At 46.4% G+C, this 26,003-nt stretch overlaps 1 non-coding gene across 1 annotated transcript; it reads left to right on the plus strand.

Annotated features, from left to right (window-relative positions):
* The first annotated feature begins 16,977 nt into the window (after positions 1–16,977).
* LOC129398984 (U6 spliceosomal RNA) lies at positions 16,978–17,084 on the plus strand. The gene has a single exon (XR_008626840.1). It is a non-coding gene; the product is annotated as a U6 spliceosomal RNA (small nuclear RNA).
* The last annotated feature ends 8,919 nt before the right edge of the window (positions 17,085–26,003 follow it).

Raw genomic sequence — 26,003 nt, forward strand, 5'->3', positions numbered from 1 at the left:
TGCAGGGCCTCGCTCCATAGTGAATGACCTTATGTCTCCTTAGATATGATGAATCTCAGAAGACCTTCCTACAGTCTTGACATTTGGTAGATTTCTCCCCAGTGTGAATTCTCTGACCTTGAGTCATTTTTGAGAGTTGATTACAATCTTTTCCACATTTTTTATGTTTGTGAGGCCTCTCTCACATCATTCCAGAGAGAAGCCTCACCAGTGCAAAAAATGTGGCAAAGCCTTTAACTGGAAATCACTCCTGACTTGACATGAGAAGTTTCATTCTGATCAGAACCTAACAAATGTGAGTAATGTGGCAAGGCCTTTAAACAGTACTTACTCATCAGCGAATTCATTCTGGAGAGAAACCTTACAAATGTAAAGAATGTGGCAAAGCCTTCACCCAGTGCTCAGGCCTAAATCTGCATCAGGCAATTCATTCTGTGAAAAAAGCGTAGAGATATGAATGGAAATGGTGTTAGTAAATCAACTCTAAATGTCTTCCAGGTGGTACATATTGGAATGAAACTTCAGATACATGAAGAATGCAGCAATTCCTTTTTTCTGTGCTCAACGCTTCAAAATTTGAGGATAGTAGTATTATAGACACAGAAGCGCCTGGCAAGCTCCCTGTGGCGTATTCGATATGCCAAATACAGTAACAATAACAGGTCTCATTCCCCTGACCCTGAAAAGAGCCTCCAATCATTGGGAAAAATGAGTAAGGAGAGGCTGCTAAAATCTCAGGGCTGGGATGAATGGAGACATTACTGGTGCCCGCTCGAGTAAATCGGTGAACAATGGGATGACAGTGATACAATGATACAGTGAAGTCCCATTTCAATTCCCCAGTTGTTTTTTTTTTTCCTTTTAAGGAATAATGCGGGGCTGTGGAGATAACACCAGGAACAGAAGCACATACTTTGCATTAGTGGGATCCTGGTTTGATCCCAGCATTACATGGTCCCCTAAACTCTGCCAGCACAGCCCCAGTGCTCTCCACAAAACTTCAGGGCCTGAGAGCACCACAGTCTTGGTCTCTAGCATCGCACTATTGGCTAGTTAGCCAAGTATCACTGGAAGGGCTCCCTGGGCCCCTGAGAATTGTTTGGCAGACCCAGAATGAAGAATAAGAAAATAGGGGCCTGGAGCAATAGAACAGTGGGTAGAGCATTTGCCTTGCACGATGCTGATCTGGGTTCGATTCCTGGCATTCCATATGGTCCCCTGAGCACTGCCAGGAGTAATTCCTGAGTGCAGAGCCAGGAGTAAGCCCTGAGCATCATTGTGTGTGATCCAAAAAGCCAAACAAAAAAAAAAAAAATGAAGAGGTACTCTTTCAAGTTCACGTTCACTCTTGAACATCTCTCTCTCTCTCTCTCTCTCTCTCTCTCTCTCTCTCTCTCTCTCTCTCTCTCTCTCTCTCTCTCTCCCTCTCTGTTTCTCTCTCTCTGTCTCTCTGTCTCTTTGTCTCAAAATAAAATGAATTAACATTTCACTGTTACTTCATTTCTTGGTTTGGGGGCTACACCTGGCGGTGCTCAGGGGTTACTCCTGACTCTGCACTCAGGGATCATTACTGGCTTGGGACCATATGGGATGCCAGGGATTGAATCTGGATTGGCTGCGTGCAAGACTAGTGCCCTCCTGGCTTACTCTCTCTCCAGAGCCTTGATTCTGGCTTGTAAAGAATCTCCACGGCTTTCTCCCCTACAGCAAAGCACAGGTCTGGGAACCGAAGCGAGCACCAAGAGCTCCTCAAGCCACATTCCCTAGCCACCGGGTGCTTCCCGTCCTTGAGTTCTGTGGGGTTGGAGATCTTAGTCCCTGAGAGAGAAAGGCTTCCCCAGAGACCCATCAAAGGTTCTGATGAAAGGTATCGCCTTCACCCACTGCCTGGGCCTCCGCACAGGCCACTGACCCGTTGTACAGAGAAAGCGGTCACTCAGGATCAGCCCTCCTCCCTACCTTCTGGTTCTTGTAAAGGCTATGTAATTCGCACGCCAACCAGCAGATGTCTTCTGTGTTAGACAGCGCTGTGTTTTACAGCTCATAGATACAGCTCTGCAGTCCGACTCATAGGAGCAGCAAATATAGGAACCTTCACGACAGAGACAGCAAGCCCTTCTTTTCTCTCCTTTTTTGGGGGCCGTGGAGGAGGTAGGTCACGCCCACTGGTTATTTCAGGGGTTACTCCTTGCTCTACACTCAAGAATCACTCCCGGCAGTGCTCAGAGGACCTGAGGCATCGGACCCGGGTTGGTCGGCCGTGTGCAGGCAAATGCCCTACGTAGGTTAATGCTCCAGTCCCATTTTTTGTTTTGTTCTGTTTTTTGGCCACACCCACTTGTGCTCAGGGCTTACTATTGGCGGGCTTGGGGGGCCAGATGAGGTGCTGAGCATGCAAGGCAAGCGCCTTCCCGCTGTACTATTTCCCCGGGCCCCCTCCTCTTTTTTGTTCTTACCAGTTCTCTGGGCTTTTTTACCCTCCACACTGTCTGCTGTTCTTTACAGTGACTTGAGTATGTATGTGCGTATGTGTGTGTGTGTATAAATATATATGTATATATGTGGTATTTATTTTTTTTTTTTTTTTTTTTTTTTTTTTTTTTTTTGGTTTTTGGGTCACACCTGGCGATGCACAGGGGTTACTCCTGGCTCTTCACTCAGGAATTACCCCTGGCGGTACTCAGGGGACCATATGGGATGCTGGGATTAGAACCCGGGTCGGCCGCGTGCAAGGCAAACGCCTTACCCGCTGTGCTATCGCTCCAGCCCCTATATGTGGTATTTATAATGTTTCTCCTCCCTTAATTGTTTTTGTGATCCAGTTGATTATGCCTATGTAAAAATGTGTTTGTGAAAATTGGGGCTGGGGCTATAGCACAGTGGGTGGGGCATTTGCCTTGCACATGGCCCACCCAGGTTTGATTCCCAGCATCCCAAATGGTCCCCCGAGCACTGCCAAAAGTAGTAATTCCTGAGTGCATGAGCCAGGAGTAACTCCTGTGCATCGCCAGGTGTGACCCAAAAAGCAAAATAAATAAAATAAATAACTAAATAAAATGTGTTTGTGGAAACTAACAAATCAGGTCCAATATGCCCTATATAAATCAGGGTTTATAAGACAACAAATGAGATAGTACTAAGAGAGAGATAACTAAGAGACCAATGATAGGTCTTGATCTTCCCCCCACCCCGCTCCCATTTGTTCTGTCACAACTCACCAGCTGGAGCAACTGAATAGCCAAGGTGAGACTGGCACCATGGAGATGAAAAGAACCAGAGCCACAAAGATCCTCAGAGTAAACCTGTAAAATCCAACAGTAAATCTGACTCTGTTTGAAGGGTGGAGCTAGTCCAGCTGAGAGTGCTGGTCAGCAGTGGCTGGCAGAGAGAGAAAGCCACGGGACACAAGAGCATGGCCCCGAGCAGGTGTGCCCTGAGCCAGAGCAAACGGGCAGGAGCCATAGACCAGCTGAGGGCTAGAATGGCTGAGTTTATATGCGACTGGCTTCCTAGTAATGGAGTGCTCAGAAGTGTTCAGGAATTTGGATCCCTAAAACCCTCACCCTATAGTGCCAGGTTGGAAAGAAACTGAGCCAAGAGCAGAAGAGGAAAAAAAAAAGAATCAAGGTCTTGTGCTTCATGGGACCTGTTGCACTGTCTTGGGTAGTATAACCCAAGGCTATGAGGCTTTTCAGGCTGCAGCTTCCATCACACACGTCTCCCCCTCAGTGTGGCTCTATCCCTCCCACTTCCTGTCATCCACCATGACTGTGAAGCCATGAGCCTCTCCCACACTGTCACCCCCACCAAGTACACACACACACACACACACACACACACACACACACACACACACACACACACACACACACACACACACACACACACACACCCCAGACCCATACCCACTTGTAGGCAGGCCTGCTGGGCCCAGAATAGCCCAGCTGCTGTCTCAGCAGATGGCCAAGCTAATTTTAGCCCAGTGGTACATACCCAGGCCCAGGCTGGACTTTTAGGTTTGAAGAAACCAGTGTACAGCTTTGGTCTGGAGCCAGTAACAAAGCTTTGAGTTGTGGTCTGCTCCTAGCACTGTCCAGGAATTCTAGGAACATAATATTTTTTTTATTTTGGGGATGGTACTGGGAAGAGGTGGGTCATTAGTGGCAGTGCTTGAGGGATCATGCAGTGCTGGAGAGGGAACTCACTCTACCCACTGAGCCATCTCCCCAGCCCCCAGAAACATAATTTTTAAAGGACTTGACTTCTCTGAACCAAGAACCCAAACATTAGCAAGCATTAAGCAAGCATTAGGAGGCAGTTAAGTCTAGGGTGCTGAGAACCCACAGAAGGCTGAATGGAGGACAGTGAGAAAGATAGTCACCCCACTCCTGCCCTCCTCTCCCTCAGGATGGCAGGTGAAGGACACTGATGGTCCAATGTCCTGAACCTCATAGTTCTCTGTCAACATGAAAGGAAGAAGCCAGCCTCATGGCTTCCCGGCTCATTCTCTGAGCCCCTTCTGGACGGAGTTGCATTTTGATGCATATAGAAGGCCTGACTAGAAATAGCTCAACCACAAATGCCAACAAGAACCTGATGACAGCCTAGTAGGCAGATGTAGAAACTGAAACTCAGAAAGGTAGGAAACATGGATCAGAGAGATAGTGCAAGGGTGAGGCGCTTGCCTTACTTCCTGCAAAATCCAGCTGGAATTTCGAATCCCTGATACCACATACAGTTCCCTAGGCACCACCAGGAAAATCCTTGAGCGCAGGAGTAAGCCCTGAGCACTGCTGGGTGTGGCCTCAAAACAAAAACACTAAAAGGAAACCATTCATTGGTCCATGAGTGCCAGGACTTTCAAAACTCTCAGCTGGGACCAGAGAGAGCTCAAAGGGTGATCCCAGGTTACTGCGTGGCCCCAGCACCCCAAAGAGGAGCCCACAAGCTACTCCGAGCACTGCCAGATGTGGCCCAAAACCCAAACCCACAGCTGGAAAGAATCCTATAAGGCTCCCTCAGCTGCTCTTAACATTCTGACATTTTTGTGAATAAAGAGTTTGTAAGCACTCCCAGAAATAGAAACATGCCCAGAATAATTGAAATGCCCATGCTTGATGCTCATCTCCTGGACACAACTTTCCAGACACTGCCAAGGTCACTGTCAGACACCCTGACACCATCAACCTCTTTGCTTCTGCCTTAGCCTGGTTTGGGGCTGTTAACTTTGGCGTCCTGGCCCAGAGGATGGTCCTATCCTGCTTGTCTGAAGTCAAAACCATTGTTTGGGACCAAAGAGAGAGAGAGCACAGGGGTTAAGACAACCCCATCTCAATCCCCAACACCCCATATGGTCCCCCAGGCCCTTCCAGGAGTGACCCCTGAGCTCAGAGCCAGGAGTAAGTCCCGAGCACTGCCATATGTGGCCCTCAAATAAGTAAATAAAAAAAAAATCGTTGCTGAGCAGTGACTGAATGCCCAGCAGTGGTACCGATAGCGATTGTCATTCCTTTTTTTTTTTTTTTCTTTTGCTTTTTTTTTGGTTCACACCTGGTGATGCACAGGAGTTACTCCTGGCTTTGTACTCAGGAATTACTCCTGGAGGTACTCAGGGCACCATTTGGGATGCTGGGAATCGAACCCGGGTCGGCCACAATGTGCAAGGCAAATGCCCTACCCACTGTGCTATCACTCCAGCCCCAGCGATTGTCATTCTTGAGGTGGGCAAACACTTGGGTGCCGAGGACACGGGGAAATAATTCCGTAAGGCTGTGACTGTCACAAGAGCATCCCAGAGTGGCAGGCAGCTACCTTGAGCCCTGTGTTAGAAGCTCAGTGGAAATTCCACAGTATCCCCAAACAATGCCATTCTAGAAGCCGTGGCCTTAGCCCCAGCTGGGAGAGTGTACATCATACTCCTGGCAAGCCACTTACCACCGGACAGAAATAGGTCTCAGCTATATGAGGTGGGACAAGCACAGCATGCACTCTAAACCATTTCTTTTTCTCCCAGTGCCCTTCTAAATTCTTCGGGGAGGCCCAGAGAGATAGAACAGTGCATGCATGCCTTGCATTGACCAACCCAGGTTTAACCCCTGGCACCCAATATAGTCCCTGAAGTCCTGCTAGGAGTGATCCCCGAGCAGAAATAGGAGTAAGTTCTGAATACTGCCAGGTGTGACCCTAAGACTTCCTCCCACACACACAATAAAATTCTTCAGAGATAATCTTCTTCTTCTGTTTGAGGGAGCTGGGGATATGGGGAGGGGGTCGGAATGTTTTCCCATGACTCTTCTCTTCTGTGAAGACAGAGTCCGTCACACTTGAAGGCTCAGGAGCAGTTTCAGCTCAGCAATTGGTCAAACATAACAATGCTCTTGTGTTAGTGGGACCGTTTTTGTCCCTGGCCTACAGCGCATGAGGGAAGAACAGGCTTTATTTCCTTCCCTCTTCACTTCATTTCAGCCAGTTTCAGAGCCCCTGCCAGGTGAAAGGGGGCAAAATCAAAGGACAGGGCGGGCACCATCTTCCTGCCCTGACACCTGGTTCCTCTGCTGTTGCCAGGAGGTGATCCCTAAGTGCAGAACCAGGAGTAAGTCCTGAGCACCACCAGGTGTGCCCGCCCCCTCCACCCTCAAACAAGCAAACTGTATAATGAAAAACAAATATATTAAGCAGTACAGCTAGATAAAGCGTTTGGTAACCAGAGAATGACTCAGCTTTGTGCTTTCCTTGCTCACCCTAGGATGGCGAGAACATCTCTCCCTGGTCCCTCTCTGTCCAATTCATGGGGAGGAGGTGGGGCTGGAGCAATAACACAGTGGGTAGGGCATTTGCCTTGCACGAGGTCGACCCAGGTTTGATTCCCAGCATCCCATATGGTCACCCAAGCACCGTCGGGAGTAATTCCTGAGTGAAGAGCTAGGAGTAACCCCTGAGCATCACTGGGTGTGACCCAAAAAGCGGGGAGGGGGGGGGCCGGGAACTCATGGGGAGGAACTCAGGACCATCTGCAGTGCCGGGAATCAAAGCTGTTCAGCTCTGTGCAAGGCAAGTGTCTTACCTCTCTCTGAGTGCTATCTCTCTGAGCCCTGGGGAGGGAGGGCGTGAAACCTCCATCTTCCTCTAGCCCTGGAGTTTCTTCTGCTCTCCCGTCCGAATGTCAGTGATTCCGCTCAGCACTTGCTTTCTGCTTTGGAAGGAGATTGGGCTGAGTGAACTGAGCATGCTGGAGCACCTGCTCTGCATGCAGGGTTGGATCCTTTGGCACTGTATGTTTCCCAAAATACCTTGGAGAACAAACCTGAGCACGGAAAGGGGAGTAGCCCCTGAGCAATGCTGGGAGTGACCCAACTCCCACAGGAGGAAATAGGCTGTCCCAGGGCCTTGGGTGGAAATCCCTGAAGGAGGTGAGGGAGATCCACAGCACAAGTGGGGGCTTGAACTGTGGCAGGGGTGGAAGACAGGCATTGTCTCATTTTGTCAGTTTTTATCTTGCCCCATCATAGGTGATTAGATTCAATCTGTTGGAGCTGGAAGGAGATTAAATCTGTTGGAGCTGGCAGGGATGTTTTAATTAGGTTTTAATTAGGGAGTCTATGGAGATACTCTGAAATCTGAGACCTTAACTTTGAAATGTAAATGTTACTGTCTGTGGGTATGGCATTGTTTGTTGGTGTTTTTGTTTTGTTTTGTTTTATTTTGTTTTGGGGGATCATACCCAGCGATGCACAGGGGTCACTCCTGGCTCTGCTGTGTGTGCCCACCCCCCTGAAAAAATTTAGTAAATTTAAAACTTGTTAAACTTAAAACTTTTTAAAACTAAAATTGCTTTTCACTCTCTTAGAGAATACTGGATTTCCTTCCTTCTAGTTTTTTTCTCCCTAAATAAAATTCCTGTTTACTTAAGGGGAGTGGGGAGAAGCTCCAGGCAAATGAGCCCTTTGAGAGAGGCATTGTTCAGCGCACTGGCCCTTACCAATGGCTTGTTCTTTCTCCAAGCCCCTTAAGCCCATGGCTTAGTACCTGGTTCATCAGTTCAGGTAGCACACAGCACAGACTGCTTGAAAAGTAATCGTCAGTGGGGGCCAGAGAGATAGTTCAGCAGGTCAGGGACTTGCCCTGTGTGTGGGCAATCAGGGTTCTGATGTCCAGCATCACGTATACAGCCCGAGTACAGTCCTCCAGGAGTAACCCCTAAGCACAGAGCTGAGAGTAAGCCCTTAATGAAGCTGCCCCAGAAAAATAAAATATTTGTCTCCTGAAATGTCATCTGAATGACTCTATACGAACTTACTGATGCCTCTTCCTGTTTCTGGCTATCCCTTTGGAACTTGACAAACCCAGGAGTGGTTGTGTGTTTATCTGTGTGTTTCTCTTTGACGCTGAGGTCCTGGCTAACAGAGCAAGTGTGTGCTTCCTCTCCTCCGACCTGCCACTTTCCCTCATTCCCGAGGAGTGCCCTTTGATCTCTTATCTCCTAAACATTGTCAGAGTCCAGTACATATTTCCTGAGAGAGGAAATGAATCTGTGGAAGAATGAATGAACAAGCCTGATCTTCAGTGAATGTGAATGGGTGAGGTAAATGCTTTTATTTTTTCCTTCTTCCCATCCCAATCGTCGTTCCTTTCCTTTTTGATAGAATTTTGTTTGGTTTTTCCTTCCACTCCTCTACCCACCATTGGACTAGGGGTAACGCCTGAGGAATGTAAGCTAGTCATTCTCAATCCTGGCTATCTGTTAGAATCACTGGGGGGGTTTGTTCTAAACCCCTTATCCAGGCCACACCCCAGACTATGTAGAGTGCACGGTGAGCAGGTGGGCACTAGGACCTGGTGGGTTTCCAGTACCACCTCTAGTGTGTCCTTGCCTACACTGACATCTGACCGCATCAGCTAAGCCTGTCACCAAGGTCCCTTCCCCTTGCTAGCACCAGCATTAGGAAAGCACCCTTGGCCCAATTCCAGCCAATGCGGCCTCAGGGGAAGTGGGAATTAGGAAAAGAGGTGAACACTTCTGGAAGGAAGAGGAGGCAGGAAGGCAGGAGCGTTCTGCTGCTCGAGGCCTGACCCAGAAGCTTTCTCTCTCTTCCTGGACAAACCAGGACGAAGGGAAGACAGTGAGGAGAGAGCGGACACTTAGGTTCCTGAAAAGCTGCACGGTCACTCCCTGTAGCCAGCCTCCTCCAAGAGTCACACTAGCAGATACCAGGCCATGTCTTGCCTGCTTAAACTCATTCAAGGGGCCGGAGCGATAGCACAGCGGGTAGGGCGTTTGCCTTGCACGCGGCCGACCCGGGTTCGATCCCCGGCATCCCATATGGTCCCCCAAGCACTGCCAGGAGTAATTCCTGAGTGCAAAGCCAGGAGTAACCCCTGAGCATCGCTGGGTGTGACCCAAAAAGCAAAAAAAAAAAAAAAAAAAAAAAACCAAAAAAAAAAAAACCTAAAAAATTAAACTCATTCAAGCCAGAGAGTTTCTGTTACTTAGAAAAAAACATAACTGATCCAGCTAAAGGATTCTCAGTATAGGGCTGGGGGTGTGACTCGAGATCAAGCACATACCTTACATGCGTAGGACCTGGCTTCAATCCCTAGGGTTATCAGACAAAAGAATTTATGTAAGGGCCAGAGAGCTACTACAGTGGGTACTGCTTGCCTTGCCTGTGGCCGACCTGGGTTCAATCCCTGGCACTCCATATGGTTCCCTGAGGCCTGCCAGGACTAAGCCCTGAGCACTGCTGGGTGTGGCCCCCAGACAAAAATCTTTAAATTTAATATTTTTGGGTTTTAATATTTTGGGTTTGGGGATTTTATTTAATATTTTTGGCAATGCTCAAGGGTTACTCCCAGTTTAGTGTTCAGGGGTCACTCCTGGAAAAGCTAAAGAGCACCATGAGGCGCCAGAAATTGAACTCAGGCTACCACAGGCGGAGCATGTGCTCCAGGCCATTGACCTATGTCTTCAGTCTGAAAACAAAAATCCTTTTGTGGAGCTAGGGGGAAGGTTGAGTCACACCTAGCAGTACTCAGGGGCTACTCCTGACTTTGTGCTCAAGGGTCATTGCTAGGATTTCTCAGGAGACCATATGTGGTGCCAGGAATGGAAGTGGGGTGGGGTGGGGTGGGGTTGGGGATGACTGCATGCAAGGCAAGTGCTTTAACTCCTGTACGCTCTCTCTCTCTCTGATCGCAAAAAGAAAAATGTAAGGGCTGCAAAAAGAAAAATGTTAAGAAAATATAAAGAACTCAGTACATAAAAGGCTTTGAAAAATTTTTGCCTAGGAGTCCAGAGAGATAGTACAGTGGGAAAGGCACTTGCCTTGCATGCGGCTGACCCAGGACCTATCCCTGGCACTCTATTCATCCTTTGAGCACTTCCAGTAGTGATCTCTGAGTGCAGAGCCAGGAGCAAGTCCTGAGCACTGCCAGGGGTGGCCCGAAAACAAAAACCAAACCAAACCAAAACAAAAATGCTTCTGAATCAGGGATGTAGCTCAGTGGTAGAGTTATTTGGCTTGCATGTATGAGGCTCTGGGTTTGGTCCCTGGCCAAATATATAGATATATAAATTCAAAGGTTTCCTTCATTGGATGGAAAGTTTAGAAGCTGTGTGTGTGTGTGTGTGTGTGTGTGTTTCTTCTCCAAAGTAACAATCTTGTGTGAAGAGCAAATGAAATAGAACATGAGGGCAGAGGAGGAAAGGGGAATAAAAAGCCATGAGCTAAATATAGACAAAAATCCATATACATAGTTTAGGTGGAAATTAATGCTTTAGGAGGTAGAATGATTCAGGAAGAAATTCAGAGGAGGTGCTAAATAACTGGGGAAAGTTTAAAATGCTGATGATTAATGAAGTTGTAATGAAATATCGCTTGCTGAATATAGAAGCCTTGGGGAAGGATTAGAAGGGAAGGACGGGGTGCCAGGGAAAGTCCAAGTTCCAGGATGCAGGGTGGGAACTAGCAACAGCACCACACCGCTGTTCGCGCTCGCTCATGTAGCTGGCACAACCACCCCAAGACCACTTGCAACACACCTCAGAATTTTGCCCTCAGAGAAACAGCTAGAGAACACTCAGACAACACACAAGATCCGGGCAACAAATTCTGGAGAACCAACAATATAATGTCCTAAAACATATAGTTGGGGGCCAGGGAGATAGTTCAGGGGTCAGGAGCACATGACTTATATGAACAAGGACCTGAGCTCAATCCCAGGATCTCTCAGAACTACTGAATGTGGCTCTGATGCCTCCCAGCAGGACTGGGCATGAGATGCAGCTCAGTGATATATTTGAGGTCCTAGGTTCAATACCTGGCCCGTCCAAGTTGTGTGTGTGTGTGTGTGTGTGTGTGTGTGTGTGTGTGTGTGTGCTTGCACAAATTTCAAGTAAGCACCACAGGGTCAGAGATAGTACAGGGAGTGGGTAGGCATTTAACCCTGCATGCAGACAAGCAGAGTTTGGTTCCAGGAATCCCAAATGATACCCCACACACCACTAGGAGTGATTCCTGAGTGCAGAGCCAGTAGTTACTCCTGAGCACAGCTGGGTGTGACCCAAACAGAAAACAACAGCATCATTGTATCTTGGGAGGTGGAAAAAGAAACATTAAGGGAGTGATTATAGTGATTTCTGAAAGGGATCTCAGAACATAAGACCTGTGTCTTGAAACAGGATTTATTTGGTCATAGAAAATGAAAAGATTTAGCAACAAGATGAAGGGGAGGATTCTCAATCATAGATTCTGTGCAGCATCTACAGGAACAAATGCCTGTGATTAGGCTCCAGAGACAAGTACATTACTGATCCAAGAGAGTTTGGTGTGTGACTAATTGATTTAATTTTTATAAATGCAAAGTATTTCATTCAAACAGAAAAACATGAAAAATCAAAAAGCTTGAGTGCTTTACTATGAGTGATTTTTATATTTTCGAATTAATAAATGTTCACCATGCTGAATCATAAAAGAACACAGAACACCTTGATGGGGTGGGACGGGGGTGAGGGATCCTGGGGACATTGGTGGTGGAATGGGTGTTCGATCATTGTATGACTGAAACTCAAACATGAAAGTTTTGTAACTGTAGCCCATGGTGATTCAATAAAATAAATATTTTAAAAAACAAAAACAAGAGGCTGGAGCAATAACACAGTAGGTAGGGTGTTTGCCTTGCACGCGGCCAACCCGGGTTCGAATCCCAGCATCCCATATGGTCCCCTGAGCACCGCCAGGGGTGATTCCTGAGTGCATGAGCCAGGAGTGACCCCTGTGCATCACCGGGTGTGACCCCCCCAAAAAAAAGCAAAAAAAAAAGACACTTGTCTTACACAGTTGGCACTGCCAGGAATGATCTCTGAGCAGAGCCAGGAATAATCCTTGAGCCCCACCAGGTATGGCCCAAAAATAAAAAAGAGAGTTTATTAAGCTAAAAGAAAATGAAGATATTAAATTTGAAAAGTCAGATCTTGTTTGTTTTTTGTTTGAGGGCCACACCCAGCGGTGCTCAGGACTTACTTCTGGCTCTGTGCTCAGGGATCACTCCTGGCAGGGCTTATGGTGTTGGGTTTTGAATTCAAGCCAGTTGCATGCAAGGCAGGTGCATTGCCCACTGCACTATCTCTATACCACCACCCCACAATCCAGATCTTTATAAATACAGATTGCCCCAAATCATAAATAACTGTGTAAGTATTAATCGTTTAAAAACTATCCCCTGAGGGTGGGGAAGTAGGTTGAGTAGCAGGACTCATACTTAACGTGTGCAGGCCACAGGTTCAACTCCCAACACTCCATGCCCACCCCAATCCTCAGCACCTGAGGTGTGCCTTTCAACCCAGCACTGCAAAAATAATAACACAGAAGAAACAACAGAGGTATAATTAATAAGTTCATCAAAAGTAAACTTGTCAATCAGGGCCCAAGAGATAATACAGAGGTTAATAAGCCGAGTGCTTCTGATCCCCATTTGAATCCCTAGCACTAGATATGGTTCCCTGAGCAATGCCAGGGGACACTTCTGAACGCAGATTCAGGAATAGTCCCTGAGCACAGCCAAGCATAGGCCCCACTTCCCTATAATATTATCAACCAAATACACATTAAAGAGAGAGTGCAGGACGTAAGCAAGGCACTTGCCTTGTGTGCTGCTAACCCCCAATTGAATCCCTGCACGATATTTTGTCCCCTGAGCATCACTTAGGGGCACTCCTGAGTACAAAGCCAGGAATAGCTTATGACACCATCTGGTGTAGCCCCCCAAACAAAAAATCAATAGGTAGAAAATATTTGAATATTATCAATCAACTCCATCTATTTCTAGAACACTCCATCTAATTGCAAAATGATATTCTTTTCAAGTACAAGTGTAACATTGACCAAAGATCTTGTATGCACTGGGCATGAAACTAATCTCACTTTTTTCTTTCATTTTGTGTTTTTTGTCTTAGCTTTTTGGGTCACACCCAGTAATGCTTAGGGCTTAATCCCAGATCTGCACCCAGGAACTGGAGAGCCCAGAGAACCATGTGGGATGGTCAGCCACATCCAAGGCAAGCACCTACCTGCTATACTGTCCTCTTCTCACATTTGAAGGGATTGGATCAACATAGAATATTCTATGGCCACTAAAGTATGTAAAAATAAAAATTCCTGCACAGTCCTGAGAATGTGGGCAGACAAAATTTCATAATATCGAGTGCTCATGAGGTGTGGAACAATGAGAAGTCTCATATATAACTAAACAGAATCAAATGCACAATTGGCTTTGGAAAACAGGTTCTTTGTGGAGGCAAGGGGCCCGAGTATAGTCACACCCAGGGGAACATAGGCTACTCCCTTCTCGGTACTTAGGGTCACTAGGACTGGTGATCAAACTTGAGTCTCTGTCATGCACTCTGCCCTTTGCCCTTTAAGCTATTTCCCTAGCACTAGGTTTAAATAAAGTTAAGCATATACCTGTCATATGACTCAGCCATTCTACTTGTGTTTGCCGGTATTTTCTAGTATCTCAAAACTAGAACTCATCCAAATGTCAATATTCAGGCAAACAGATAAGCAAACACTGCTACTTCTTCCACACAGTGGAATCCTACTCAGAAATAAAAAGGAATGAAGTACAGAAACATAACAACGTGAATGAATTTTAAAAGCATTATTGCTGAGCTAAAGAATCCAGACCCAAAAGATAAGTACTTTCACAAAAATATGTTTCTTTAGTTCTAGAATAAGGAAAATGTATAATACAGTTATAATAAAAAGTTAGCACGAAGGGATGGACTGCAAAGGAATATGAAAGAACTATTCTGGGGTTGTGGAAATGTTGTATATTTTTATTTGTACCTAGCTGTCAAAATTAATCAAACTGGGGCTGGAGAGATAGCACAGCGGGTAGGGCGTTTGCCTTACACGCGGCCGACCCGGGTTCAAATCCCAGCATCCCATATGGTCCCCTGAGCACGGCCAGGGGTAGTTCCTGAGTGCAGAGCCAGGAGTAACCCGTGTGCATCGCCAGGTGTGACCCAAAAAGAAAAAAAAATTAATCAAACTGGGTTAGGACCCCATGCCTGAAATAAGTAAAGCTCATCTTGGTTCTTTGCTCTGTAGCCTTAGCATATATGCAGTTTAGTTTTACTACAGCACAGAAATATGGTTAGCGAGACCTGGGGTCCCCCCAAGCAGGCCTGGCCCCCTCCAGGAGGATCGCTAATGGAGCTCTTTCCACCCTGTCCCTTCCTCTGTGCCTCCCATGAATGAGATCACCTCTTACTTTTCCACCTCCTGATTTTTCCAATCACGTGGCAAATAGGAGGAGGCAGAGGAAAGGGAAAGTCTGTGCCTTATCAGGTCCCCACAAGGAAGGTGGCTAAGTCCACTCTCCCGGATCCCATTTCACAGTCCCCACTGGAAGAGACTCATCAATTTCACTTCCTGTCCCTGAACCAATCAACGTTGGCAAAGCTGAGAAAGAAACTCTTGGGTCGGAGTTATCTGGGAGTAGTGGATGATGCCTGCGATGATGACCTGCTGGTTCCTGTACTTGGAGGCTGCGCAGTGCTTGCTTCGTGCTTACAGTCTGGCCGCGCCAGGCTGCCACTGCAGCGGGAGACAGACAACTCAGTACAGCAGACACGTATTAACCAGGAAATTACTGACAAGTATGCTCCGTTCAATGGTGGGCAGCTATGTGGAGTTTTATTGACGAAAATGACAATAAATTGGACAGTAAAATGACAAAACAAATGGTGACCTGGATAAAAAAGAGATGGAAAAGTCTTTTTTCCTGAAAAAAAAAAGAAGAAAAGACTGTTGCATGGAAACTTTTTTTTTTTTTTTTTTTGCTTTTTGGGTCACACCCGGCAATGCACAGGAGTTACTCCTGGCTTTGCACTCAGGAATTACTCCTGGCAGTGCTCAGGGACCCATATGGGATGCTGGAAATCGAACCTGGGTCAGCTGTGAGCAAGGCAAATGCCCTACCTGCTGTACTATCACTCCAGCCCCTGTTGCATGGAAACTTAAGGATTTCCCTATTCCACACGGAAAATAAACTGCTACTATAATGGAATCCGGACCCTAAATTTTCCTTTCCAGGCTGTTTTGCCATTATTTGTATTTATTCATAACATGATCCAGGAGATCCTAGAAGAAAATAAAGCAACTGGGCGGGAGAGACAGTACAGTGGATCGGGTGCTTGCCTTGCACACAGTTGACTAGGATTTGATCCCCATCACCTATCTAGTCCCCTAAGTCCTCTAAGAACAGGTGAGAGCACATGCTTTGCATGTAGGAGGCCAGGATTTGATCTTTGGCACCACATGGCCACACCCTGAGCACAAGGTCAGGGAATGACCCCCCCCCCAAACAAAGCAAAACAAATATGAGATATGGCATCCTTAATATCATTAGTGATGGCACTAATCTTCAACACCCTGCCCCCTGGGATTTGATTTTGATTGTGGTCTAGCATCTTTCTGGGCAAGGCAAAGAGAAGTTCCTGAGGTTTCTCTTACCTCTCTATAGCTCTCCCTGAGAGAGCAGCTTCTTAAAGCTCTTGTCAAGGACCCCTTGAAGGGGCTCCCTCCAACTGCTGAGTTCCACTCTCAGGAACTGGGGAAATGAGCACCCAGTGTGTCCACACACCCACAGGGTGACTGATAGCCAGGACTCCAGTCATTACCGCTACCCTCGCTGCCAAGTGCCCCAGCCTTGTCTATGACTGATGACTGTCAGCTCAGACTCAGCTCAGTATGTCTGAGCAGTCCCCTTCCTCAGTGTTGTTACCTGGATAGACAGGTCCCCCATTACTGCCTGTGTCTCTGAAGGGTACACACTTGTATCTTTTTTTTTCTTCTCTTTTTGGGTCACACCTGGCAATGCACTGGGGTTACTCCTGGCTGTGCACTCAGGAATTACTCCTGGCAGTGCTTAGGGGACCATATGGGATGTGGGGATGGAACCTGGCTGGACTGTGTGCAAGGCAAATGCCCTCCCCTCTGTACTATTGCTCCCCCAGCCCCCTGAAGTGTGTACAGACTTGTCACCATTTTCTAGGGTCCTTCCTCTGAGGAGCCTTGCCAGATCTTCCATCAATGAGTTCCAGACTTAAAACTTGACTTGGTCTAGGTACTGAGCAAGGTGCTGTAATTTTTCGTTTGTTGGTTTCCCTTTGGGGGCCATTTCCAGCAATACTCAGGAGTTATTCTTGGCTCTGTGCCTAGGAGTGGCCCCAGGAAATGCTCAAGGGACCATATATGGTGCTGGGAACTGAACCATGGTACAAGATAAGTTTCTTACAAGGTAAGTTTTTTCCCTCTGATATTAGCTATCCAGCGCAAGGCATCCTGGTTCTGGGGGTTGAGGGGACTGGGTGTTTGGGTCACACCCAATGGTGCTCAGGGATCACTCCTGGCTCTGTGCTCAGGGATCACTTCTGGCAGTGCTCAGGGGACCATATGAAGTGTTGGGTGTCAAACAGTGCTCATTTTGACCGTACATATACTAAAATTGGAATGATATGAGAAAATTAGCATGGCCCATACACAAGAATGACACAAAAAATTCATAAAACATTCCATATTAAAATAAGAAAAAGAAATTAAAAGAGCTAGTTATGTGCAAAGCAAGTGCCATAATTATTGTATTTATAGTATTTTTAAAAAAAATTGTAAAAAATAGTTTACCTATTCTATTTTAATATAAAATATGTAGGAGTAACCTAGCCAACCAGCCCTTAACTGTCACATGAAAAGATACTTTTATCCATCTTAGAGTCTAAGATCATACAAATATTTCTTTTGTCCTGTCTATGGGAATTGTCTATGCTTTTCTACTGAGCTGGTTTTTGTTTTTTTGTTTTTGGTGTTGTTTTGTTTTTTTTTTTTTGCTTTTTGGGTCACACCCGGCGATGCTCAAGGATTACTCCTGGCTCTGCACTCAGAAATTACTCCTGGCGGTGCTCAGGGGACCATATGAGATGCTGGGAATCCAACTTGGCTTGACCGCGTTGTGCCCTACCCGCTGTGCCCTACCCGCTCCAGCCTCACTGAACTGTTTTTTTTAAAACTCCCACAAGTCCCCCTTATTTCTTCTGTCTGGTAACAGCACAATAAATGGGAGGAAGAGTTGGCTAAAGCAATTCTAGAAGGGTTTCTGCTGCCCCTTCTTCCAGATCAAAGATTGTGGATGTGAGGAATCACAAGGCCACCCACCATGAGAGCCTTGATGAAAGAACCCAGCTCCTCGTCACCGCGGATGGCAAGCTGCAAGGGACATGGAGTCATCCACTTTCTTTGCCAGCTTGCGCCCCTGCAGACAGTTCTCTGTGGCCAAGACACCGCCTTAGCCTTGGCCTTCCCACTCTCCTTTCCGGCTTTGCCTCCAGCCATGGTCGCACTGTTCCTGCTTTTGTGCCTTAACCGCTGTATTATCTCTCTGCCCCGCATCATGACTTTTTTTTTTTTTAAAGAAATATTTTATTGAACCACCGTGAAAACAAAAAAAATACAAAGCTTTCAGGTTTAAGTCACAGTCAAATACTGATTAAACCACCATCCCTTCACCAGTGCACCCGTTCCACCACCAAGAACCCCAATACACCCCCCTCCCACCCCACCCCCCATCTAAGTAGCTAATGATATTCCCATTATTCTCTATATATATTGAGTACATTTCATATTTCCATACAGAACTCACTATTATTGATTGGAAATTTTCCCCAACAATCAGGCCTGCTGAATAGGCATCATCTAATAATTTCTCTTCATTGGTAAGAGTGAAGACTTTGAGTCGCGGCCGCGCAGTTTTGGGTTTCTAATATTTTAGCTCAGTTCAGTCAAAATGGATGGCTGCAAGAATCCGCTCTGGTGCCAAAATGGGTTAGGAGACCTCAGGATCACAGTCAATAGGCGCGGAGGCTCTGCTTCTCCTGCCGCGGCTCTCGGTTCATCTCTGGGCGGAAGGCGCGCCGGGGGCGCATCATGACTTTTTAATGGGGTGACTGTATTTGCATTTTACTCCTCTGGTCTTGTTTTCTTTTGATTATAGATATTAAGCAGCAGTTTTACTGGTTGCACATCTAATTTTCCCCTTGAGACAACCATGTCTTACTAACCATTTCTACATGTCCTTGACTGTCCCTGTGATACTGTTGACATTTGGGGGAGAGTAGGATGTGGGGTGGTCACACCCAGCTGAGTTCAGGGTTTACTTCTGGGTCTGTGCTCAGGGATCATGCCTGAGGGGACTTGGGGAAACATGAGGTGTCAGGGATTGATAAATGCCATAATTTCCTTATCCATTCATCAATAGGAACCTAGGCTATTCTAAAAACTATTACTATGGGCATGGGGCTATGTATATATATTTAAGTACTGGGGAGTGTTTGTTTTTGCTTTTGGGGCTTGGGGGCCACACACAGTGGTACTAAGGGTTACTCCTGCCTCTTCCCTTAAGGCTCACTTCAGACAGTGTGCTTCTGATCAAACATTAATTCAGAGCCAGAGAAATAATATAGCTGCAAGGCCCTTGCCTTGCACATGGGCAACCTAGGTTCGAAACCTGACACCACATATGGTCCCCTGAGCACCACCAGAAGTGGTACTTGAGTATAGAGCAGCAGTAAGACATAAGCACAGCTGGATATTGACCAAAAGCTGTAGCAATGTCATCCCGTTGTTCATCAATTTTCTCGAGCGGACACCTGTAGATGTCTCCATTGTGAGACTTGTTGTTACTGTTTTTGGCATATTGAATACACCACAGGTAGCTTGTCAGGCCCTGCCATGCAGGCGGGATACTTTCGATAGCTTAAAAGAAAAAAAAAGGAAAAAAGAAAAATCAAATATTAATTTAAAAATCAACTGTGTAGGGGGTCAGAGAGATAGTACAGAGAGTAAGGCACGTGCCTGACATGCAACTGATGTGGGTTCAATCCCCAGCATTCCATATGATTCCTTGAGCACCGCCAGGAGTAATTTCTGAGTGCAGAACCAGCAGTAACCCCTGAGCATTGCTGGGTGTGGCCCCCATTCCCTGCAAAATAAAATAAAATAAAACAAAAACCAAAAAAGAAAATTCAAAATCAACCATTTACGATAGCTGATGTGTTTCTGGCAGTGGTCATCCTTATTGCTTTTAAAAATATTTTCAGGGGGGTGGGGGCACACCCAGCTGTATTGAGGGGCTACTCATGGCTCTATGCTCAGGTAAATTTTTTCCACTCACCAGTCTTTCGTGTCATGTTGCCTTTCTCAGGTGAAAAGGACTCATAAGTGGGAAAAGGTGAAGTAACCCTGCCTTAGGGGAACAGATCTGCCTGGCATTTCCGTGTCTCAAGAGCTCAGCAAATAACTACCGAATCCTGAGTTTCTCCTCAGCTGTGTTCTCTGATCAAGGAGCCGATCAGGGCCTCTCTGTCAGCTACCTACCACGAGGTCCTCAGCTCTCCACACAACTCTGCACTGAGAAACCTCCTTCATTATTACAGCAACACAACTTCGTAGCCAGTAGTCCACCCTGCTGTCCCAACCCCTTGTTTTTACCTGTCATCCAACCCTGAACTACTACACCATTGAGGGCGCAGCTCTCCTCTGAGCAATGTCCCATCTGCCACAAGTGAAATCTTCAGCCCCCTTGGGGCAGGCATAATTCATAGCCTCTGTTTGGCATGGCATGGGGTGGATAGTCCCTGCTAGGGAGGTGAGAGTGTAGTTTCAAACCTCATTGTATAACCTGCTCTTCCAGACTGTTGAGGAATGCCTAGGGTCCAGGTCAGGCTCTCTGAGAAGCAGATGGTAGAAGGACAGAATCAAATAGGCAGAAATTTTAACTGGAGAGCGGTCAGGGTGTTTGCCTTATGTGCCTGCTGACCTGGGTTCAACTTCCGGCTTCCTATATGGTCCCCCAAGCACCTCCTGGAATAATTTGTGCACACAGTCAGAAGTTAAGTCCTGAGCATCACAGGTGTGATCCAAAAGCCAAAAAAAAATTTTTTTTAACTAGGGAAACTCTGTGTGCATGTATGAGAGAGAGAGAGAGCAAGAGTGAGTGAGAGAGAGAGAGAGAGAGAGAGAGAGAGAGAGAGAGAGAGAGAGATCAAATCCAGTCACATTCCAGTCACATACTTGCATTGCACACACACTACCACAGAGCCACATACCTGGGCCCATGGGGAAATACTTTTGAGAGATAAAGCAGAGTAAGAACAAGAGTATGTGAGATGTAGCTCAGACCAGAATGCAGGGCTGATGGCTGTGAAAGGGGAGGAAGGAGCCTTGGCTGGGGAGGCGCCTGATGCCCCAATAGTCTGAGGACGTATTGTCAGGCCGAAGGGAAGGTGCATTAATGAAGCTTTCAGCATCTTACAGGCCTTCTCAGAGCTAGAATTTTTTTTTAATTTTATTTTATTGAATCACCATGTGGAAAATTACAATGATTTCAGGCTCAAGTCTTACTCATAAAATGCTGAAACAACTATCCCTTCACCAGTGCCCATATCCCACCACCGAAGACAAAAAAAAAAAAAAAACCACAGTACACCTCCCATCCCGCCCACTCCCACACCGCCCCCCCGCCCCGCCTTGTAACTGATAAATTTCACTTTACTTTCTATTTACTTTGGTTACATTCAATATTTCAACACAAACCTCACCATTATTATTAGGAGCACCCCACTAGAGTAAGACCTGTTGTGAAGAGAAATGAGGTTTTGGATTTCTGTACTTTAACAACTAAGTCCAGGGAGATTTCTTCCGGATCATTGCAAGCTGGTCAACCCCATCTGTGGTCATCATAATATGGTGGTCCCCACGCCCTTCATCCCTGGGAAGGGACAGGCGAGAGAGAGAAATACCTTTCCCCTCCTGGGCGGGCATGGGGTCTCGGCTTAGATCTCTGGCTGGAGACAATCTGCAAGGAGCAGTCCATGTTGAATTTGGTTCAGCTGGGTCTGGATTCACGCTCGTGCAGCTGTGGAGGAGCCGCACACGCGTGCGGCCCTCGGGGTCACATCTCGGCAGCGGTCAGAGTTAGAATTTTTATAGACTTTTTTCAGAGAAGATTTATGTTCACAGCTACTCTCCTCTCTCCACTTCCTGCCCTCAAAACACACACCTTCTATCCACATCAACATATTCCCTTCCCCAGCCCCCCCATTGGAGCGAAACCTTTGTTATAACTAATAAACCTAAGTCAGCCCATCATCAGTAACCAGGTCCATTTACATTAGGACTCACTCTTAAGAAGAAACATTTTTTTTTTTGTCCCAAGCAAAGGAAATATTAACAGCAGGAAAATTTAGGCAGTGAAGGGGGCTGGAGGTCTCAGATATGTTTCTTTGTCCTCCATCTTGGGTGGCACAGGAAGCACTTTGTCTCTGGGTCTCTGCACCAAAAGAGCTTGATTGATTGACAGTGGGTTCCTCTAGAACAGCGTTTTCAGCTTTGTCTGACCTTGGCCCCCATTTCCACCTTGTTTCCTTCCTGTGCTTCCCCTGTCCTACCTGTTGCCCCTCCTGTCTATTTTTTTGTTTCATTTTTAATCTCACCCATGATTCTCAGGGGCTACTCCTGGCACTACTTTCAGAAATTACTCCTGGTGGTTCTCAGAGGACCATATGGGGTGCTGGTGATAGAAACCAGGTTGGCCATGTGCAAGCCTCACCCACTGTACTCTCTCTCTAGCTCCTGGCTTCCTAGTGTACTGTACTACCACTTCCCACCGCACTCCTCCCCACACCCAATTCAAGCAAGTTTTACCTGTGGCCTGCTTAGAATATCCTAGGAGCCTATTCTAGAACACCATTCTAGAGTGAGCTAATCACAAAGGCAAATCCCAGCTATCTGACCAGCTTTCTTGGTTGAAATTCCTGAGGCTCCACCAAAGAAACACTCAACAATGCAGATTAGCTGGGATATGCTGATCCCCCAAACAACCCACAGGACAATGGTCACAGAGCATTACAGTATTTTCCATAATGTTGGGCAATGGTCCACACAGCTCTGCAGGCAGCAGGCAGCCAGACCAAGCTATAGAGAGGCCCTAGAGGGAACACTGTCCATGATAGGAGGCTTATGATGATGGGGGAAAGGCCTGACTGTCTTACAGTCTGGGAATGACCTGGAGAGAACACGGCATAGGCATGAATTCTTGGACAGATCTTAGGGTGCCACGAGTAGAGGCTGTCGGCCAACTACTGCTCCTTGAGGTGAAGATAAGAGATGCTTTCCTCCATAGCTACCCAGACCCTTTTCATGAGGTTGTTTGACCCTTGCCTATCTCCTAGTCTAATCTCTTGTCATACTGCTATTTGTGGGGTGGGGGTGAGGGTTAGATTTGGAGGCATACACAGCTGAGTACACAGAGATCCTGGCATACACAGATCCTGGACCTGCATCTGCACTCAGGATTCACTTCTGGAGGGGAGCTTAGGAATCAGATGTGGTACCAGTTGGCCACATGCAAGGCAAATACTTTACCTACTGACTTCTCCAATCATCCTCAATTACTTGCAGTTCCCAGGAACAAATCATATTTCTGGGCTGGAGAGATAGTACAGTGGGTAAGGCACTTGCCTCACATGTGGTTGACCCAGGTTTGATCATTGGCACCGAATATAATTCCCCAAATACCACAAGAAGTGACCCTTGAGCACTATCAGATGTTACCCAAAACCCACCTACATCCCTTTGCTGGCCCTTGGGCCTTTGCACACAACCTCTGCCTATAATACTTCCTCTTCCTAACTCATTCTTGAGATTTTAACTCAAGACAATTTTCCGTAAAATCTTTCTTGTCCCTTTCCTCTCACTCTGTACTGCTGTAGTATCTTATCTTCAACCGTGTGGCAGCTTTGATTGAATTATGGTCATTGCTAATACAATTCGAGTGTGTCCTCCATTAGACCATATAATTGGTCTGATGGGTGTTATATTACATTGAATTTTGCCAAGTATCTGTCACATAGTAACAAGTATGACTAAATATTTGTTGGCCAATCACTGGATGATTGTATCCTATTAGTTTGCTTAAACTACCAGGGGTTAAGAAGATAAAAGTAGAATAAATGAGAAAAAGAAAAAGAGAATAAATTAAATCCAACTGCATTGTTACCTTATATTGTAGGTAGGAGAAGCATCCCCAGCCAAAAGGTTGAGTTCCCCCAGGTAACTTGTAAATAAGCTCACAGGTCATCTAACTTCTGGCTATACTTAATGGTGCAGGTGACTTGGATGAAGCAGGGGAGCAAGGTAGGTAACCTCAAGAAAATAAGGCTTCCACCTCTCTGCTTGACACACCTGCCCCCCTACCATCCTGGTTCTTGGGAAACCAGGGACTCAGACCAGAACAAGGAACTGCTCTTTGCAGGAAAAGGAATATCAACCCTAACTTTGCCCAGATGTTCCAGTAAAGTCCCTTATCTCTTGCAAAAGAGAATTTTGTCATATGGGGGCTGGAGTCATAGTACAGCACGTAAAGTACTTACCTTGAACACAAATGACAGAGTTTTACCCCAGGCACATTGTTCCCTGAGCCCACCAGGAGTGATCCCTGAACTCAGAGCCCAGAGTAAACCCTGAGCTCAGTTGGGTATGGCCCCAAATTTTAAAAAACACAGCAATAAAAAGAACTCAGGAGATGACATAGTTAAGTAGAATAGTTTTATTAAAAATTTCACTTAGAGGAGCCAGAAAGATGATACCGTGGGTGAGGTTCTTACCTTGCATGTAGCCAACCCTGGTTTGATACCCCGCATCCTATATGGTCCTCCAAGCCCACCAGGAGTGATTCCTTGAAAGAAGAACCAGGACTAACCCCTGAACACTGCAAGATGTGTCCCCAAGCCCCCTTCAAAAAAATTTAGAGAAATATGAAATAAGGGAGAGATATGGGGGGGAGAGAGAGAAGTGTTTAAGAGAGAACACATAGCCAGAGTGATAGTATAGCAGGTAGGGTGCTTGCCTAGTATGTGGCCAGCCTGGGTTCAGTCCTTGGCACCCCATATGGTTCCCCAAGCCCTTCAGGAGTGATCCCTGAGCACAGAGCCAGGAGTAAGTCCTGAGCACTGCCAGGTGTGGTCCAAATTAAGGGAAAAAAAGTTGATTTCTTCCTTACAGACTTGGTCTGAGGCAGGAAAGATAGCAAAGTTGGTAAAGCTCTTTCCTTATATGCAACTCAGTTTCAATTTCTGGAACTGCATATGATCCCCTGAGCACTTCTGTGAGTGACTCCCAAGCACACAGAGAGCCTGACTAAGCCCTAAGCACCACTGGGTGTGACCCCCCAATAAGCAAAAAAAAAAAAAAGAGACTTAGCCTTGAGTTTTCTGAACATGAAAGTTAATCTGGTAGTTGTCACAAGAAAAAGGCCTTGAATTCTTTTTTTTTTTTTTTGGCTTTTTGGGCCACACCCGGTGATGCACAGGGGTTACTCCTGACTCATGCACTCAGGAATTAATTCCTGGTGGTGCTCAGGGGACCATATGGGATGCTGGGAATCGAACCTGGGTCAGCCGTGTGCAAGGCAAACTCCCTACCCATTGTGCTATCGATCCAGCCCCAAAGGTCTTCAATTCTTGATGGTTCTTATATATCTATTTTAAAAAATTAGAGGGCTATATAGTGTGCTCAGGGATCACTCCTGACAGTGCTCAGGAGTTATATGTAGTGCTGGAGATAGAATCCAGGTCTACTGCAAGCGACCAGGCCTAAGGGAAGTGTCATAACTGCTGTACTATCTCTCCAGCACAAATCAAGACTTTCAGATTCTCTCGAAGCATCTTTTCTGAGGCGGTCCTTCTTTCTCTGGGTGGTGCCTCAGTTTCTGCATCTGTTTGTGTTCTCCATCTCCAAAGCACTAGATATTTATTTGCATCTCAAAGGGATGTGGCCCTTTGGATTACTCAGGGCTAAATAATTTCTTCTTAGTTTCATTATTTCCCCAAGACTCATTACCAGTCTCTCCCCCATCTATCTGCTGGCAAAACTTACATTTCATGGGCCCACATATATCCCAAATCGACCATCTTCCTAAGTTTGTACAAGTCCACTATGTTGGGCTATCCAATCTTTCCAGTTTGGGTAAGTCTGATGAGTGCTTCTCTTTTTAAAAGTAAATTAATTTTTAATTGAATCACCATAAGATACACAATTACAAAGTTGTTCATTATTAAGTTTCATTCAGAGAATGTTCCAACACTCAACCCTTCACCAGTGTACATTTCCTGCCATCAATATCCCGTTTTCCAGTTTCCCTCCCCTAGCCTCCCTGCCGTCTACCACTGTACTTTGCCTCTATGGCAGACTCTCTCTCTCTCTCTCTCTCTCTCTCTCTCTCTCTCTCTCTGTCTCTGTGTGTGTGTGTCTGTCTCTCTCTCTCTCTCTCTCTCCCTCTCTCTCTCTCTCCTCTCTTTCTATCTCCCCCTTTTTGTTTCCTTTTAGACACTGTGGTTTGCAAGACTGTACTGAATGGGTGTCATGCATATCCCTTTACCTCCTTTCAGCACT

Source organism: Sorex araneus, chromosome 9, assembly GCF_027595985.1.
Source record: "Sorex araneus isolate mSorAra2 chromosome 9, mSorAra2.pri, whole genome shotgun sequence".
Classification (NCBI taxonomy): domain Eukaryota; kingdom Metazoa; phylum Chordata; class Mammalia; order Eulipotyphla; family Soricidae; genus Sorex; species Sorex araneus.